We start from the raw sequence: 17,517 nt of genomic DNA on the forward strand, positions 1-17,517 counted from the left end.
TCCACGTGGTCGAAGTTGCGGACCACGTCGACGAGTGGATGGTAGCCCAGCATATTCCAGGGGTGCTCTGACTTCAGTTCCCTAACTTTCCTTGCGGCCGCCGCTGTGGTATAGTGGTTACGGTGCTCGGCTGTTGACGCGAAGGCCGCGGGTTCGATCCCGGCCGCGGCGGTCACATTTCGATGCGGGCGAAATGCTAGAAGCCCGTGTACTGTGCCGTGTCAGTGCACGTTAAAGAATAGAAGATGGTCAAAATTTCCGGAGCCCTTCACTGCGGCGTCTCTCAATCATATCGTGGTTTTGGGACGTAGAACCTCAACAAATACTATTATTATTATCACTTTCTTTCCGTTCTAGTGCGTATGTTCGCGGTTACTGCGTTGATTGAGACTATGTTATCACCTGAGGCACATACCCGCATAACATGAACTCTGGTATGCGGGTATGTGCCACACGTGACCGAGGGAAAGGATTTCATGACGTACGCGACAGGTATTTTGCGTTATTCACATCATGACCAATGAATCCTGTTCGTCATACCCTCATCCTATGCTGTGCAAATTTTGGTATATTTACAACATATTGAGACGACCAGGAGAGCGCCCAGACGTAGGCGGCTAGATAGATGGATAGATAGATACGAAGATAGAAACGCCGAAGGTGCCAGAGGTTCGCTAAGAAATGCTTCGCATTTAAAAACACGCGAAGGTGATAAAATATACAGGGCTTTATCACGCTGGCCTGCTCAAATAAGAAATGTCTTTTTGCTGCAGGGCGATGGACGGAACGGTGATGCATGAGTTGCTGTTATGAATGTTCAAAGCCTCTATTATCTCGCGAGTTGTGTTCGCTAAGAAATGCTTCGCATTTAAAAGTCAGATGTCCCTCATGCATACGACTAACACCAAGCTACGTTCTTCATTTTCTTCTCAGTCAATGTATTGATCCTCCCCCGCCTCCCTCCGAAAGCTATCTGCACCTAACGTGATTATCCGCTGCGTCCAAAATCGGAGGCATTGTAAGCTTTCTGCACCTGACCTGCTTTTGCGCTGTCTTCGTGACCGGCCCGCTTTTTACCAAGCGAGGATTTGATGCGATGGTGGCATCGCATGACGTCACATTATGTACCGTCACATTTACATGATAATGACGCCACAAACTTTGGCCATCTGTAACTTCATGATGACGTTGTATGGTGACGTCATCACGTGATGACATTTTGCATCACTCGTGTTAACGCCGACGCCGCGGGACACGGGCGGTCAATTCTCGCGTTTGATGGGACACCTTAGGCTTTCGCCTTAGAATGTTATAGCCTGTCACAAGTAAGTGTCGATGCCCTGTAGGTGAATAAATACAGCAATTATATATAAGATTTAAACCATCCGCAAAATAACAAAGTTGAAGACATCCATACGAACAAAATCAGACGAGGAGGAAAACATATTCCATTTCATAATAGTATATAGGAGACACAGACAAGGCATTTTTGCCTCTTCTGTCATACTAAATTAAAATTCCTGCTAGCTTTCATGATGTCTGTGCAGTCTGTGCCCACATATATATTAAATCGCTTAGCTTAGTAAGGTAAATCATTCAAGAACCATTGCTTCATCTATTGACTCACGGTCAATGGCCTCGTGTTTACTGGGAGGCGCAGACCCCCTGCAGAGGCATTTTCACATTCCAAGAGAAGTCGAACGCGTTCCTGAGAACAATGCTTTAGCTATCGTTCAATATTTTTTAACGCCAGATTTCCGTGAAATAATAAATACCATCCCTTTAGCAGCAGCCCGTTCAGATATATCATCTGACACGCCGCATTCTTGCATCTTCAGTTCTTTTTTTTTTTCAATGTAGTTGCACGCTAATGTTTGTTTTTAAGACTTATTCACAGATGTAGAATATCATTTGTTTGGCTATTCATTTTTATGACCAGTGAGCGAAGTTATCAATCATTCGTGACTGCGCTAAAGCGGCAGCTAACGGCTGGCTATTCGTTGTGTTTATCCGATGTAGAGACATGGTCGCAGAGATATTTATATTTCGAGAGTTGACGCTTATTGTGTTAATATTGTCCAGTGTTCAATATGTCGTGATTTATTTGAAAGTCTCCCCTTGACAGTAGCTTTGAAGGCACGGGTAAGCGTACCAGAACTGGGGATTTCAGCCTGTGATTCAATATTGTGAGCCTCTTCCATTATGTTGAATATCAAAAGCAAACGCTCTATGTAGTATTGAAAAAAAAATGCGAGCGCTTCTCACATTTGGGACTCAGAAAATAATCTGATAGTTATTAAATTTAGAGATTCTATAAACTTTCATTGTTGTAACCAAGGACATGTAATTATCGTTGAATGCTAGTGAACGCTGCTAATCGTAACATCCAGAATTATATATCATACATTTACTGCCGGAAACATGCGGCTTACTGAGGAAATAACTTCGTCCCTGTAAAAGTGCAGGCAACGCAAGCTTCACTGACTACGATGGGGATTAGTTAGAGCCTAAGTGGACCGGATTCCTGGAAAATCTAGCTCGCTTACAGCTGAGCACGTGATGGTGCAGCTAACATTATTGTGGCGAATTTACTGTCCCTTTCTGCTTTATTCCATTGTTTGGTGCACCAGTCTGAATCCAGCGAGACCATTTCTCATGACGGTACTATGGCGGCCGCCGCATGGGGAGACGTTTGTCCTAAAGCTGAGTCATGCTACCAGCCAGTTAGTGTTTGTTACTGGAGAGTTCATCCGTTAATCTGCTAATGTTCAACCTAGTGCAACAGGCCGAGGCATTTATCTGATGTATTCTATAGTGCTTAGAAATGCGCCAGCGATAATAGAGAAAGACGAGCTACTGTGTATTTGTGTACTTTACAGGTGTGTTGGAATAAAATGTAACTACTGCTTCATATTAATGGTGAGCGTAGCGGAAGTTAACGGTTTATCTCACTGATTGGGACTACGAAACTATTTTCGGCACAGCCCAGACAAAACCTTGTGGGATGCGTCAGCTGCCTTTTTTGAGATCTTGAATTGTAAGGAACGGACACAGTGAAGGAAATACTGGTCACTAGCACAGTCATGTTTTTCCTACCACATTTCGCCTCTGTTCTCGCGACCACCGTGAGACCGTCAGAGCTCAAGTGCAGCTCCTAAACTCCCTTAGAATAACGTATGCTGTCGGGCTAGCTGGTGCATAGCTGGTTAGAAAATCGTTGGCGCAAACCAAGAACGAGGACGTAGAAGTAACACGGATAAGCGCACTCTGGTTACCAACTCCCTTAGAATACTCGCCCGCGCTGCTACTTGGCATAGGTTCTGACCGAAAATGCATCTTCAGGCAGGATTTGGCTGTGGCGTGGTATGTAGTGCGTGCAAAATGTTCGGTACAAAAAAATTTCTGCCCATGTACGTGCGACCGCCGCCGTCGATGCCATTACATCAGCGTTGTGAGCTGTATTTGTCAACGTATCACAAAGTGAACAACGTTGACTGTAGTTTACCTAATAATACAAAGACTACTAGGTTTACTTCTGCATACCGTTACTGCTACCTTCTTTTCGCTCTGGCTACTGTAAACAAAAAAAAAATGTGAATTGGTTTTAAAGTTTGAAACTTTCTGGAGCAATACTGCTGTTCATTTAGGACTCAGTATACATATATGCGCTTCAAAGTGTCAATAAGGGTTGCCTTTAGAGCTGAAGAATTGACACTATAAATGTGTTTAACGCGTAAAATTTTCCCTTACGTTTTTTGTTTCTTTAGTTTGTATTAGACATGATGTACTCGATGGCACTTATAGTGTTATGTGTGTATACTGTTTTGCGTATTAGGATTATTCTCTATTACAATTTTATTCTCTCCTATCAGTTTATTATGTCGTCCGCTAGCGTTTATAATTAACAATTATTGAAATTTGTTGTGCCTTCTAAGAAAGGGTACCGTTTGCTTTGAGTACTAGTAAATTGAGACCCTCGTTCAAATAACAATCTTGTATACAATGTGCATACTCCAGTAAACAAAAAACTGTCGGATGCATTAGGCAAATACTCAGTTATTTGTTTTCTGGACATGTTTTAGTGTGACGTCTCACTTCACTTTGATCAATCGAGTCTTCGTTTTGACCACCTACACATCCAGATATTCTGGCATGACAACTACTGTAATAGTAAACGTAAAAAGTGGTATTATCAACAGTGAAGGCTAGATTGAGAGAGAGAGAGAAAGAAAGAGAGAGGTAATAAATATTTTGATGATCAACCGCAGCCTGCTCCGTAGGTGGGCGGCCTCCTTATGACAGCTAGCGTCGGGTCATGGCCACATCTCGTGACCGTATTGTAAAGCTGCGCTGACTGTTCGGGTCTCGGTGTGAGTGCTTGGCCTCCCACTGCTCTTCGGTTACTGTTATGGTGTGCATGTTTTTGTACGCATCCCAATTACGTATGGCATAGGTAACAATAATGAAAATTGGTAATGGAAGGGGATAAGCCTGGATCACCGCGAAGCCACAAGGTGCACTACGGTTTTAGCAGTGTAAAGGGAAAGGTAGTCACGCAAAGACAAGTAAACAGCTATAGGGAGTTCTAAGGCCCGGACACATGTGTCTGTAAAGGAGCATAAAAAAATAAAAGATTGTGTGACTTGCGTTCACGACGCAAAATCTATATAAAGAATAAAAAAAGGTGCTACTGTGAAAACGCTTTTGCTGGCGCGTACCCTAGGTCTAATCCAATCTGTGTTGTAATTAGTGCGAGCTGCTCGTGATGTGGGCATTTCTACAGTAGCCACCGCGGTCGTCTCCGGTCCCTACATTAATGATTCATGAACGTGGAATAGCTCACGTGAAAAACTACTTCGACTCTCTCGCTCCACGTAACCGCAGAGAAAGCTGGCGTATGAAAGTGCGTTCTCAAGGGATGTTTGCACTTGGCAAGTCTTGCGAATAAACACCCCGGCACCACCTGATATTAAACACGTGGCGTAGCGGCGCAGACTGTTACTACGGAGTCCGCATTTGCTAAGCTTCCACAAGGAAGAGCGTATGTCCTCTCTGTGTACAGAACAACCATGTGAGGTGGATTAGGACGTGTCTGCTGTATAGCATACCATGGCGAAAATTGATAACTATGCGAGAACACTATTCTACTGCATCACAACAACACTTCTGTGGCCAGTTAACAAGCTCATTACATACTACTACATGCTTTTGATTTCAGTGAGCGCGACTGTTTTTACCAACGTATATTATTTTTTTTTTACAGATAAAGCTCAGCAACACTTCCTCGAGCAGCTCGCTGATAGCCACAGCCGACGAGGCCGTCTGTCCTGGTTTCGCAAGAACTTCTGCATAGTGCACTTAACAGGGTGCTTTTTTCAGGAAAAACGGTTTTTTTAATAAAAAGGCTATGGCAGTCGGGCCCCTGTGGTCTTCGCAAACGAGCACTACGCCGAGGCGGAAAAAATTTGTCGCACCTAAAGTTGCATTCAAATAACCAATTCTGAAAAGGTAGTAGTTAACTTTTAAATTATAAACTTCAGGGCCATTGTTTATATGGAATAGTTGTAGGGTGTGACAATTTATGACAAACCCATTTTTTTAATCGCAAGAAAAAGAACCCTAATTTCAGATAATTATCACCGAAAGTCAAGGCCCAGATCTAGGCGAAACCGAAACTAAGTGCACCGGAAGCGCAGAAAATCTCTCACCTTTGGTACGCCAGACAGGAAAGACACGCGATTTTTTTTTTTTTTTTTGCAGAAAGGCCCGTCGCAAGAGAATATCGTCAGGAAAAACGGCAAGCCGTCTCAAATATCCAACTGGACCGCTTATTCTTTGCTTTTGGTCTGTAGTGCTCATTCGTTTCTTTGTTAAACTCGAAAGAAGTGCAAAGAACTCGTTCGCTTGTCTACGAGAAGTAGCGCCGCAGAGGCTGCCCTTACAAAAATTCTCATTGAAAAACCATAGAGAAGTTATTGAGCAATGTCAACAGATGGCACTGAAAATACATTGCGGATCAATAGAAAAACTGTTGAGAAAACTGTTGACCAGTATTGAAAATTGAAAGACCATTACGCAAATCAACATTGATTTATCATTGAGAGGAAAAGAAACGTCAATTGAAAATACGTTGTGGATCAAGTGAAATTTCGTTGAGCTAGCTGTTGACCAGTATTGAAAATTGGCCCACGACTTTCAATTGAACGAGCATTAAGGAAATGAATATTAATTTATCGTTGAAAAAACGGTGAACGTCAAATTGAAGCATTGTTGATAGGGTTTTCACATAGCCTGACTGAGATCATTCTTGATTTGGGAAAACGGCCAAATGTAAATGTAAGTACATGTGCACTGCAGGCCTAGCTAGGTCACCTTGGGCCTGCAGTACTTAAGTGCCTACATTTTCATTTGCCCATTCTTTCAAAACAACAATAATCTCAATTACGCGACATAGCTTCAGATTGCTGCCAGCTGGAATAAAACCTTTAACATCATCGTTTATGAATACACTGCTTGTTTTTCACACGCTGTAAGGTGCAGCAAAGGAGGTAATGTTTAAAACTTACTCAAATCTGTATTATATCTCGAAGTCTATCACAGCCAAAGCTATATACCAGTCTCCTCTACCAACAGATATTCACACAGGTCATATTTTAGCAGTGTACATGGCTCCCTCTGTCCAGTCAGGTAGTGTTTGCAGGGTGAAAACACCTGTGAGTAAACGACACTTATACTTGCACCCGAGGTTGGCGACACCAAGGCACATGCCAAGCATCAACACATTAACGCTGCCATGAACTTCTGTTCTTCTCTATCAGCTTGTTTTAATGGACACTAGCCGAGTTTCCGTGTAACTTGGGAAGAAAGAAGAGAACAGTTTTCTAAGTAAAATATTTATTTTTAAGCAACAACTTTTGTTCAAGTTCCTAAGTATTTGTGGTTTGACATAGCAAGAACTTCCCAGTGTAATGTGCAAACTGCATCCAAGTTGACAAAATAAGTTAAACACTATGTAAAGCACCACTCTAATAAATAAATTTTAGACAACTACAGGTACCAGAAGGTAAAAAAAAAATTCGGCAGATCCCACGTACCGTGGGAATCGATGTTATGCGAAGCTTGCGCGGGATGGTGACCGTGGCGTAATTTTTCACATTGAGCGAAACGTTACGAAATGACGCTAGAGAAATGTGGAAGTAGCATACGCACACTCATATGTTGAAGAGTCGCATATGTATTATATAAACAGTTGTTTACAGATGCGTAACGATGCCAACAGCAACATAGATGTTACCAGCACCAGATGCAGTAAGCTGATATGTAGTGCTTATATTCATCCACGCTCGATAGCGCGAATTCGAACAGGACAAAGAAGGAACACGGACGCACAATGCAGGCGTAACTCGCCACTAAGCTTCCTTCAGGAAAGTTTCCCTAGTTATATACCCAGCCGAATGGCACGCGCAGTCACACGTACGTTACAGTCACAGTTCTAATGCTTGTTATACTTGTACGTTATGACAGAGAGCGCACGCACGTTTCACGAACCCGTGTGTATGTGTAGAAGGGGTTCTTGACAGTTCTCGAACAAGGTCATCATCACCGTGATCAGTGAGCACCAGCAGCTGGACTGGACTTGTTAATCGGGTCCGTTGGTGATCGCGGTTACGAGGGGTCTAAGTACAGTCAAGTGCGAGGTATAGTAGAGCTGGTGGAAATCCTGGACGCCTCTTACGGTGAAATGATCTATAATGCCTCCTGTCGTCGACGTGGCAGCTAGGTCTTTTGATTCCCTCTCCACATCCAAGCCGTCGTTCACGCAGTATTAGAACCAATCATTTTTGGGTCTTGTGAAATTAATGTTGAAGACACCGGCAATGATGATAGACCTGGTTTTATCAGCTGATTTATTATAGGAAGCATTGCCGCCGGTTTTTGCGTAGTCCATGTGGTCCACGTTTGGGACCACGTGGACGAGTGAATTGTAGTTGAGCGTCTTCCAGGGAAGTTCTGCCTTCAGTTTCCTCACTTTCCTTGCGTCCGCCGCGGTGGTGTAGCGGTTAAGGTGCTCGGCTGATGACCCGAAGGACGCGGATTCGATCCCGGCCGCGGTGGTCGCATTTCGAAAGAGGCGAAATGCTGGATGCCCGTGTTCTGTGCGATCTTGGTACACGTTAAAGAATACACTATAGTCAAAATTTTCGGAGCCATTCGCTACGGCGTCTCTGATATCATATCGTAGTTTTCGGACATAAAACCCCAACAATTATTATTATTATCACTTTATTTGTGTCTCAATGTGTGTGTTCGCGGTTACTGTGTTCGTTGAGACTGTGTCACGTGTGGCACATACCCGAATGACATTAACTCTGCTTTACGGGTATGTGCCACACGTGACTGAGAGAAAGGGTTTCATGACGTAGGCGACAGGTATTTTGCGTTATTCATGTCATGACCAGTAAATCGTGTTCGTCATACACTGATCCCCTGCTAGGCCAATTTTGGTATATTACAAGTTATGGATACGACCAGGAGAGCACCCAGACGTAGGCGGCTAGATAGATAGATAGATAGATAGATAGATAGATAGATAGATAGATAGATAGATAGATAGATAGATAGATAGATAGATAGATAGATAGATAGATAGATAGATAGATAGATAGATAGATAGATAGATAGATAGATAGATAGATAGATACGTAGATAGAAACGGCCAAAGTGCCTGAGGTTCGCTAAGAAATGCTTCGCATTTAAAAGCGCATAAACACTGCTGACAAATCACACACACTACGGGAAGAAATGTGCAGAAGGAGTGAACAGGGCTCATACTGGTTTCAAAGCCCAAATTCAAGGATCTTCAAGGATTCCTATAGAAGGTTCTAGGAGGATGGAAGGCAGCATCACAAGTATCAATTTTCTGCTCTAACAAAGTTTCCAAAACAATACGGGCAGCTTTAAGCATTTGAAGTAAAAAATGGGATTCAGCCAAGTGAGAACCTAGAGACAATGTAGCCAAGGAAAGTATAAAGCACATAATTCGTAGGCTTTAACTGTAGAGTAGTAATTATGACATAAATGGAAAGGAATTAAAGAGGATGAAAAATCAGCTTGCTGCTGATAGGGACCAAATCTACAACCTTGAGATAATGCGTCCGATACTCTACCTGATCATATTAGCTTCCTGCTGTGCACAAAATTCACAGCATTGATGCAGCTGCTGGGACATCTTTTATATTAGATAAGTAATCTTGTTCAGTTCCCCCGTCTCACTTTTTCAGGCATTGAGAAACTGTTCAGTTTTATGACGATGATGTACGACGCTTCTACTTTTTCCAAGTACTGACCTGCTAAACAAAATAGTAATGACTGCTTCAAAATTTTATCCCCAATTTTTACAATTTGATCGTTGAATACATTTTTGACTCCATGCAGTCATCATGCTTTTCCTGTTTTTGGGCTTTGATAACAATTGAGTCAAGTGCGAATTGGATTTATGCCAGTAGAGCAATCAACTTAGCAAATATCCTCTACATATAAAGTCAAGGTTCTTGCCTACACAAAAGAGCAATAACAATCACTACATGGGAGTCAATCATTAAGCCTGAGCAGCAATGCCATCAGCTTTAGTCAGAAGTACTTGGTTTCTAGCACGAAGCATCAACTTTTTTTCACATTTTGCCTGCATTATAGGACAGTGGATGTTTGTTGAGCTAGAAGATCTTTCACACGTAGTGAGCTTGCTATAGAAGAAGAGAAGCTAGGCACTGGAAGTGAAGTCGAGTCCCGAGGAGCCAAATCAAGAGAAAGGGGGAGAAGGCAGAGCGACACTTGCGGAAACGAAATGAATGATCGGTCAAGCAGTGATGCAAGCAAGGTAAACACAGTAGCGGAATCATCATTGAGCACGACATGTTCCCTCAGTTTGCTAGACAAATATTTACAGAACACAGAAAGAAATTAGTATTGTCAATATTGGCCACTATATGCTAAGAAATTCCAAAGGTTTTCAAGGGTTTCAGGGCTTTAAAAATGTACTTTTACTTTTTAAAGGGTTTTCAATCGTTTCAAGGACCTGCATGCACCCTCAGTAAAGGAGCAGATCACAATTTAAAGTGGAATGTGCGCCCTATGAATACCTCCAAAATATGGGATTGCAAACTTGAAGCTTGATTGAGCGCTCACTTAATGCAACTGCACATAAACTTACACATTACAATATTGCAACACTTCACTAGTGAATGCAATTAATGTTAAATTAGCGTAACGCGATTGTTCGTACACTTGCACATTATAAAATCACAGTCGTTCACTATTGGTAGCACCACCGCTCTTCATCTGTTCAGGCGACTTCGGTTCCCTCGACAGAAGTGGGGCCAAGGTGTTCTTTACATTCGTGGCCAGCGATTTGTGACAGATGAAGCCTGCGACAGAAGGACAGGACACTTATAACTAAAAGTTCCACGAGAAAAATATAACGAACTTTGCACATGTCACGATGAAATTATTTGATTAGTTCTGTATGGGTAGAACTGCAGTGCATGACCAGCACATTGCGTTCCCCAGTAAAAATGCAAAAGAGGGCAAGAACGAAAAGCACGCTGTGTGCCAGAGCTTTATGAATACCTTCTATGACAAAGGTGTGAACCATACTTTACCACTTTGGCTGCAGCATAATTTCCAGCTAGACATATAACAAACATAAGAGGAGAGACAGGGCAGAGCTCTTGCCTTCAACTGCTGAAATTCATTCACAAACCCAGAATATCCCCAATAGACAAACAAATGATCCAACAAGTGTGCCAGAAATAACATTCAAGCAGGCCAGCAAAAAAATTTCACTAGCGACAGAAGTCATTGTTGGTAAGCTTCTTAAGACATGCCACTTCTTGCCCAACGAGTTCAAAAATGGCACACTTACATATTTATCACCAGCCATGAAAATGCAGCAGTCTTACTTCCTGTCTGTCTAGAGAGCAGTCAGAGCCCACATATCTAGTTAAAAACACGAGTTAGGTTTTTAGTTTTAACAGTCAAATAAATAGAGTGCATTGCTCAGTGGATTTGCTTGCACGTAAAGTGACTTCCTTGCATGTCTGATTGTTTCAACTTCGTCAGCTGAAGCCTAGTGCTCTCTGGCAGTTGAGCTGCCAAAAAGATTGAGCTGCCTCTGCCCCTTCACTCTTCATTTTTCTGTTCAGCATAGGCGTTAGGAGATATGTCACAGCTAAAGCAATCACACAAACTAGCCCAACTCTCTTATTTAACTTTGCCTACTGAGTAACAATATGTTTACTAAGAAAACTTACAAAAACTACGTGACATTTTGAAGTAATTTTGTCTGTTTACCCAAGTGAGATGCAAACAGCTTTTGGAAGTTCGTATCGTGTAGCATATTTTCATTGCTCCTAAACAAAATTCCACCACGCCACAAGAATTAAGAGTCGCTTCAATTTAATTTGCATCGTACAAGCTGATATGCTGTTAAGTGCATTTTGTATGTCATAATTACTCTTCATAGGCTTCTCTACAAACAAACGTTAACACGGCTGACCAATTAAGTGTGTTTTCAAACTTCAGAACACCATTTTACTTTGGCTTTACTGCAGTTATGCAAGCTGGTTAGACTAAAGCCTGCAGAACACAACAGCTATCAGAAATGTTCTGTTTCAAAAGTGGCATATTCACTGTGGGATATACTTGTAAGAATATTATTTTTTTATAACTATAAACCTACACTTACTGACAAGCAGTCTACGACAGCCAAATGCTCCTTTTGAAGTAAGAAATCACGAAAGAGTTGAACAGTTTCACAGTGGGATTCTAAGGTACATGTCACAGTTTGTAAGAAGCGAAAAATAGCAGACATCAAACACCTATTCAGAGCTGTTTGATTTAGTCAGCATGTTGAAAAAAGTTAAACACGTTTTCCCTAACTTAGCAGCGAAGTTGATTGATGGCGTGTTATAAATGGGCTAGGTGCTTACTGGCAAACAAGCACCAAACATCACATGCAAATATAAGGGGACCACCAATCACACAGGACATCGAATAACTCATCTGGAATACAATATCCTATTAGCTTGTAGTGAAGTTTTAAACAGCAGACGGGACAATGTTAACGCCCAAGCTATTGAACGCGCAAAAAATGTCATAATATCCGGGGTTTAACGACCCAAAACCACGATATGATTATGAGAGATGCCGTAGTGGAGGACTCCGGAAATTTCGAACACCTGGGGTTCTTTAACGTGCACCTAAATCTAAGTACACGGGCCTCAAACATTTTCGCCTCCATCGAAAATGCAGCCGCCGCGACCGGGATTCGATCCCGCAAACTTCGGGCCAGCAGTCGGGCGCCATAACCACTAGACCACCGTGGCAGGGGCCAAACAATGTAAAAAAGAATATGGAAGTCACTGAGCATTACAGTACAAGGAGCGTGCATGCAAAAATTTGCTTCATCTGGTGACAAGATAGTCGGCACACCATTACTAGATATGGCAGCAGAAGTAACATTGCTCAATGATAAGACACCTCATGTGTCCCTTTTTTCCTTTCCGCTGTGAAAATTACTTTTTGAAACTGCAATATATTGCTGGATTTTACTAATAACATTCAGTTCGTAGTCAGCACTCTGGCTGTGCTCTAGCAGTCTTGCTCTTCGTTATTGCTGTTTTACACATAAATGTAAAGAATAATACTTCAATGCCATAGTCCGCTGCCAGTTCATTGGCACAACTTGGTTAGGGCAAATACAATGCCTAAGACGGCACTCTAACACACAAGCATGCATACCTTACAACTTGTTTTACCAAGTTTTACTTCATCATGAAACTCTGAAAATCAATTTAATTCTGCCTCGCATAGATGTCCCAAGTTTCCTCAAACAGTGAGATATCCTGCTATGGCGCTGTGCAGGTAGCTGACAACATATTTTTTCAGCACATCCTACCAGAAGCAGGTGGCCACAAGCATGAATGGCCAAGTGGAACATGTATATGACATGCACTTGCTATTACATATTGTTTCCTGTCTTGGAGTTGCTCACAATATAGGAGCAATAAGTCTCTCAATTGAAAAGGTCTAAACTGTCGATTTGTAGTGATGGAAACAAATAAATACCATTTAATATGGCCTTGTCCAGGCTTGCAGGAAGAATGCTTCCATCTTTCACAGCAAGCTGTCCACCACTTGTCTCTTGAGCAGCTGTCTATGCTGGATACATGCATAACAGATAACACAAGAGGTTCCGTCAACTTGTGCACAAAGAGTCCTTACAGTAAAGAAGTAGTAATATTAAGCATGATGGCTTAACACAGGCATATCATTATATACCAAAATTGTCCTCGAAAATAGGCCCAGGATGCATTAAGAACAAGCATTAGAGTAGTAGTGGGTCACTGCAAATAATTGTAATTTGCATTGGGTGTCAAATTTTTCCTACAATTGTGTATTACAAAAGGGTGAGATATACAGCTTGCCATATAGGTAATTTGAACACAAGAAAACTCCAGGAGCACTCCCACCAAAATATTAAATAAATATACGTGTGGTCAATTTGCAGAATGGATGACAATGAGCCCATTTATTGTATGACATCATGAATGTGGAGATTTCAAAAAAGCTTAAGATTCAGTAAAAGAGCAAGAATGCCAGACGGGACAGAAAAGATTGAGCACTGTGTCAGTTTTTCTGTCCCTCTGCTGTTCTTACTTTCATTAAATCTTGGGCACGCTTTAGCAACATGCTCAATTTTCCTCTCTCTGAAACAACTATCCTTGCTGTACTAAAGTCCATTCATGTGCAGACCTGGTCCTTTGCACTAGAAGTGCCTGTTCAATTTAATGAGCCCTTGATCCACTCCCGTTCTTTTGTTCTTTAATAGCGAGGGCCTCGTGCCAGCAAACTTGATGCCCTCAGGTAGCACATGACGGTTTATTGATCAGCTACCAGCTCGTAGATTTCACGGGCTATGCGACACCAGCATGACTACGAATGCTGGTGTGGCACTGCCAGGATTACACACACAGGAGTGCCCAGTGGGGTGGATGAGAGAACGACTATGTCGTAGCTAGAGTGGTGGAGTATGAGATGCCACACTTTGTTGTAGGTTCAGGCCCTGGCAGCAGAATGTATTTTTGTCTACATTAATTCCTCTTTATGTCATAATTACTACACTACTTTTAAAAACTACAAATAATCTCCCCTATACCTGCCTTGGCTTCATCAGGTTTTGTCGAACAAAAAAACTGAGCCCTTTGATCTATTCCATTTTTTTTAGTTTGTTCAGTTTCTCAGTGCTGTAATCACGCCTGAGAACCAGTAACCTCACTGTGATATGCAAACACGTATACAGATATCAGAAATTGCGTTCTCTAATTAATTACTTCATAAACTAAAGCAGCATTGTCACCAGTTTCACTGAATGCTAGATCTTAGTTGTGCATCCTGCAAATAAGAACCCCCTTTCAATTTCCTCTTTCTTTAGCAAAGCATGAAGGAAAACAAGAATTTTACAGTACAACACAATCAAGTATTAATGAGAACTAACAGACTATAACGCCAAGGAAAGTATATTCCTTGGCGTTATAGTTTGTTAGTTCCCCTTATACTTTCCTTGGCGTTATAGTCTGTTAGTTCTCATTAATATTGTGTTTAACAAAGAAAACGAACCCTTAAGATTCATCTTCTTTCTTAACACAATCAAGTAGTGTTTCAATGCACCAGCGCAGCCTAATAAACCATTTACCATTTGGGATAAGAAGCTTTTGCAATGGTGCTATTCCCTGTTACAAGAATTTGTATTAGAATGTGTATGGTTCATCAAAGAAAATATGAAATGGCATGTCAGATATCTGACCCAATTTTTATCACACAAACACAGCAACAAAAAGAGCATGTAATTGTTAATAAGCTTAATTGAACTGACACTAAATATCAAGCACTCATTACCTACTTTTTAATTGCTGACTTGAGTGAAGTTGTTTATATTAGAAAGTTGTGGTGCATGACAATTTAGCACATACCAAGTTTTGCTTGAAATGTCGTCCCTTCCTTGTCACGTGCAGTTCAGACACGCCGCGTGTCCCGCGCCAGTTTCGATATCAACCTTAAAATTGGAAGTTGAATATCTCGGATAACGTGCAACTCTCGCGATTTCAAAAAAAAAAAAAACGGCATGCCACAACTTGGCACGCACAATATCTTTTTAATATAAACTACCTCCCTAAATAATTTAAAAGTGGATGAACGAGTTGTTAATTAACAGCGTAAATGTAATTTTGCTTGCGGCAAAGTATTTCCGCCTCGACTTCAAGTTCATGAGCGAAAATGACAGGAGCCCGACTGTCACACAACGTTTATAAAAAATATGTAATGTCCAAAAAGAAAACACACACACTACATGCATGCTGTGCGACTTCCCGTTAAGTTTGATGTGTGTACGTCCTGTTACTACCAGTATCCATAGCGTGATTCACACAAATGCATTGCTTCAAATGGGCATCCAGCACACATCTAGGTGCTACGAGCCGCGACCTTGCGCATTTACACCACAGAAAAGGTGTGGAACGACCAGTATGTTTAAAAGCGGACCCACTTTTACGGCGACAAGGCAATGTGCAAGTCGCTCCTAGCGACGATCTCGTGCAGCCAAGTTATAACGGCTTAACAACACAGGGCGTGCGTGGCAGGAGCACAGAATCCCGTAATGGAACGCGCATTCTTCAGCTTGTTTTCAACTGTAATCAACGCACACGGCAACCGCTCCACAGAAAGCACAGAAAACAGCGATACTAGCACAATGCATACTTTTTTAGCAGGCCCTTGCTCTTGCGCAGCATCCCTTCTGTGGTAACTGGCCGCCCGCCCAGGCACTCTTACCTGCATAAAAGTTTTCCGTGCACTAAGGTAACTCAGTAACGCAATTTGGTAACATTCTTGAACTCACCGAGGTGTTGTATCCGCTGCGGCGACTGTCTCGTCAAACGGCCCGCGCTTGCGATCTTGTTCAAAGCTCGCGTCCGTTGGTTGGTGCCGCGACGACGCATCGCCGCCGTCGATTCCATGTCAAACAACGACCCGAACGTCCCGACACGCGATGTAAGTAGTACGTGTTCATTCAACAACGATAACCGCACGTAATATTGATAAACACGGTAAAAATAGATGCGCGAAACACCACTTCGTTCGCAGCGAGCGCAGGCAGCCTTTCAACGGAACCCGTTTGAACCACGTCACGTGTTCACTGACGTCTCTGCGCGTGCGCGTTCTTCGGTTTGAACTGATTGGCTCTCTCGCTCAGCGGGCGATTTGAATCCTTGAACTGAGTTGCGGCAACTCTCTTTCCCTTCCGTCTACTGCATCTCCCTGTTCATGGCCTCCGATACGCCGGCGCGCAATCTTAGAGGCCATGGCTTGTTCACCACTTCTTTCTCGGACGCGCGCCTGTACTGTACTGTACAATCGGGCGGCCGCAACGTGTCAACCGCGTCTGATCGGTTCTTACTACTACTACTACTACTACTACTACTACTACTACTGCGCTTTTGCTGTTTAAAAATATACAGCATCTGTACACGAGTGGTGCGTTTTAATTACTGCTAAAAGTAACAGCTGCTGTCTTTACGGCTGGCTAAGTGTGCACGTCCGTGCGTGTGCAAAACAAAAGCACGTCGAAAACCGGGGCCTTTTGACAACAAGTGTTCACTGTGCTACTTAATACCTCTTCGCAGGCACGTAGCAAGCCCCCCCCCCCCCCCCCCCCGAAAAAAAATAGTTTCTACGTGCCTGCCTCTTCGTATTGAGCAACGAACCAATGCTACCATCAATGCCTCGCCCTTAGTGTGATTCAGCTGCAGCTTCTTTCTTATTGATGTACTTTGTTAGCCTTAATTGATATATTCGAAGTTGGGCATGTAAGCAAGTTACTATCAATTTGAAACTGCCCATTTAAACACTATTCAAAAGTGCATTGCACGTCGTCGTAATAAAGGCAGGAGAAAATACTTATTTGTTGAAAGGCGACAGCTAATCGACAAAACAGTAGTTTAACAAACTTCGTTTCTGGGCAAGTTCGTTTATATTCGAAAAGAAAGCCAACGTACTGTGTATACTGAATAGTAACAGAAACAGCAATACTGCACTGAATTCCACTATTTATGTCTTGAAAGAGGCTGTTTTCCTGTGCGTGATCGTTATCCCGCTTCGACATTGCGCTTTGCAGTATTCCATGAAATACGTTGTCCTTGGCAATGGACAAACGAAGGCGGAAAGACCATACGGTCCTTGCAGTTATATTAGTTCCTTTTGTGAGTTACTGTGTTCGTTAAAAGTGCGATCTATAAATACAAGACAAGATTTACAAGTTTCGATGCGTTTTTATAGCATCATTGATCCCAGGAGGGTTAGAGTCAAAGAACCCGCGCAAAAAAAAATCTCTTCTCGGGTGGGTAAATAGGGCATTAGTGGTAAATTACGATGAGAATGAACGACACACACATCACAGGTGTAACC

The 17,517-nt window shown here is 42.4% G+C and overlaps 1 long non-coding RNA gene across 1 annotated transcript; it reads right to left on the reverse strand.

Moving 5' to 3' along the window:
* Positions 1–13,152: 13,152 nt before the first annotated feature.
* On the reverse strand, positions 13,153–16,170 carry LOC125759773 (uncharacterized). The gene is made up of 3 exons (XR_007417409.1): positions 15,953–16,170; positions 15,814–15,885; positions 13,153–13,218 (listed from the first exon to the last, which is right to left on the reverse strand). It is a non-coding gene; the product is annotated as an uncharacterized LOC125759773 (long non-coding RNA).
* Positions 16,171–17,517: the final 1,347 nt, after the last annotated feature.

The sequence above is a fragment of the Rhipicephalus sanguineus genome, chromosome 9 (assembly GCF_013339695.2).
Source record: "Rhipicephalus sanguineus isolate Rsan-2018 chromosome 9, BIME_Rsan_1.4, whole genome shotgun sequence".
NCBI classification, from domain to species: Eukaryota; Metazoa; Arthropoda; class Arachnida; order Ixodida; family Ixodidae; genus Rhipicephalus; species Rhipicephalus sanguineus.